Below are 3131 nucleotides of genomic sequence, written 5' to 3'. Positions count from 1 at the left end.
CCAATAGATCATGCAGTTGTCGATGCAAACATCTATCATCTCCGAAGGCAACCCAAAACTATAAACTAATTTCTTAATCTCATAATAAGAATCAGCAGACACATTGTCTTCCGGCAAATACTCTTTAAACAAGTCCGCCCATTCGTTCATGCAACTTTCAGGTAGATTGTGATCAGTTTTAATATTCATCATTCTAGCAGCTAACGACAATTTAGAGAGACCTTCTCTACAACCACTGTAAAGTGGTTGATTCGCCGCGTTTAACATTTCGTAAAACTTTTTTGCATCTATATTAGGTTCTTCATCTTCATCATGAGCTACGAATGCATCAGCTACCATATCATGAACCCTATCATAATCTACCATCTCCTCCTGATGGTAACTATGTTCATTATGCAAATGATGATTAACCGGTTCTTCCTGAATATTGTTATTACTACTACTACCTTCATTCTGATCATAATTAAAACCTTCCCCATGTTGAAACCAGATATAGTAATTTGGCTTGAAACATCTATTTATTAAATGCTTCCAAACATTTTCACGGTTTGCCAATTTCGAATTATTGCATTTCCGACAAGGACAGAACATCTTACCACTTTCTTGGGCGAGCGGTGTTGAATCTGCTTGATGCATAAATGTCTCCAGCCCCGCAAGGTATTCTTTCATCACTCTCCCGTTAGCATCTCTATGCATATACATCCAATTTCGCAACTCGTAAATAGTCCCAGAGCCAGCCATTTTTTTTCTTTCACGTTTTTTGTTGTTGGTGTGTTTAAAATGATATTCAAACATCCATATTTATAGGAAATTTCGAATCTGGTAGTTGTAATTTTCCTATGAAATTACGACGAAATTAATAGGATAGCCAAAAAAAAACGTTGAGGCACCTACCAAGTTGGTGGATTCAAAATTTCGTCGTTAAGTACACGTCAAATATTTCGTCGTAAAGAACTCGCGAAATTTACGTCGTATTTACGAGGAAACAGTGTTTCCTCGTAAAAGCCACGTCAATTTACTTCGTCTTTTCGACGAAACTGTTTTGTCGTGACCTTACGAAGAAATAACGATGCTTTTCTTTTTCCACGTACTTTCCTCGCAAAATCGACGTACTTTTACGAGGATTGTTTTCCTCGTTAATTCTCCTTGTTAAACTTCTTCTTTCTTGTAGTGGAAGAGTATTACCTTGGTATATTTTCTTTCAATTTCTTGATACAACTCAACTTTTTTATTATCCTTCTTACATCTTATGATGCTAACTTAATTTTATATTTTGATGTTGTTATCGTACATGAGTATGAGTATGTGTGAATGTGATGAATATGTGTTTGTATGTATAAGACAAAATATATAAATAATAAACAGATTTTTTCTATTAAAAATAAAATAGTTGTATAAAAATCTATAAGAAAAATTAATTATAAAACAATTAATTTCCTTTTTAAAAGTCTAAAATAAATTAAATATATAAAAATAATATTATTTTTCTTATAATTAACTAACTTTAATTTTTAATAATTTTGTGTTAAAAAAATAAACCAAAATTAACTTCAAATATTTCACCTGATATGATTGTGAAATGTGTCAATTAAAAAATATATTGTGAATGTGTCAATAAAAACTGTCATTATATGAATATAATTTCTTCTTTTCCTAAAATTCTAAATAAAATAAATTTCTAAAAAAAATATATTTTTTCTAATCTTAACCAATTAAATTTTTTTTCTTTTTTTATAAAAATCTTGACCAGAAAGAATTGTAAAACTTTATTTAATAGTAATTTGTACTTATAGAAATTAATGATAAACATGATAGTAAAAAAATATTTAGTTAACAAGAAAATTTGTAAAAAATATTAGTGATATTGGAAAAAATGAATTTTGAAAATGACAATTTTAAATATAGTTAATATTTGCTGGAAATAATTATTTGATAGAAATTTTATTTTTCTAAATCCTAGAAAAAATATAATTGTAAAAGATTATGTAATATAAATTTCCTTTTCTAAAATCCTAAAAAAACTGTAAAAGAATATTTGATTGTTGTTTTTCTTATTTATATAAAAAATCCTAAACAAAAACTAAATTGTATCACATTTTTATGTCCTAACCAAAAGAGAATTGTAAACATTTATTAAATAATATTTTTAAGAGAGTATTTAATGATGACCATGATCCAAAAAATTATTTAATTATCAAAATAAGTGTAAAATTAGTGGACTTTTTGCAGAATTTACCTAAAACTTAAAGTCAAACACAAAACTAACCTCTTTTTTTTTTGAAAATTGGTTTTGCCCTATTCACCCCACAAGTTCATATAATTCACGAAAATGCGATCAATTTTTTTTCTTTTCGAAAATGACATTTTTACTCTCACACCCTTATCATCTTCAAGTAATTACAAGATTGCTATTGTCATCAATACCCTAACCACCATGAACAACCCATTTGAAGCTCTTAATGCTCCCAAAATCGAGTTACCCTTCTTCTTTTTTCATTCTTATGAACTAAACACAACATATCTCTCACTTTCTCTCCACATTGAGCTAAAAAAATCCAAGATTTTGATTTTACATTTTTTTATGGTTCATAAAGTCATAAAAGCTAACGATTATGGGTGGGTCACTTTCGTTTGAGATTATGTGTGCGTGGAGAAGCTTTATGTGTGCTAAGGAAGTTATCTCACCAATTTAAGGTATGAAATCGAAATTTTTTCCAGAACTGTTCGTCAGACGACTTACATGGGAAATTGTCTGGCAGTAGACGACTTACCTGGAAGTTGTCGGGTCAACGCAGAGGTTATTTTTGCAATTGACTTTGAAATCTGTTTTCTGAGACGACTGAAAGTTAAGTCGTCTGATTTTGTTTGGTTACAAAAAAATCTCCAAAGAACCTAGACGACTTACATTTCAGTGGTCATAGGTTAGTTTTGCATTTGAATGGATTATTTCAGAAGTTTGACTTTTTCGGACGACTTACATTTCAGTCGTCTGGTGAAAATTGAAATATCAATATTTTATTAACACTAAACGACTTACAATTAAGTCGTTATAGGTTAGTTTTGCAATTGAAAAAAAACTTCAATATTTAATTATACCTAGAAGACTTACAATTCAGTCGTCCGTCAGACGA

This window comes from Brassica oleracea, chromosome C3 (assembly GCF_000695525.1).
Source record: "Brassica oleracea var. oleracea cultivar TO1000 chromosome C3, BOL, whole genome shotgun sequence".
NCBI classification, from domain to species: Eukaryota; Viridiplantae; Streptophyta; class Magnoliopsida; order Brassicales; family Brassicaceae; genus Brassica; species Brassica oleracea.
The sequence above is the reverse complement of the archived record's forward strand: the minus strand, read 5'-3'. Positions refer to the sequence as shown.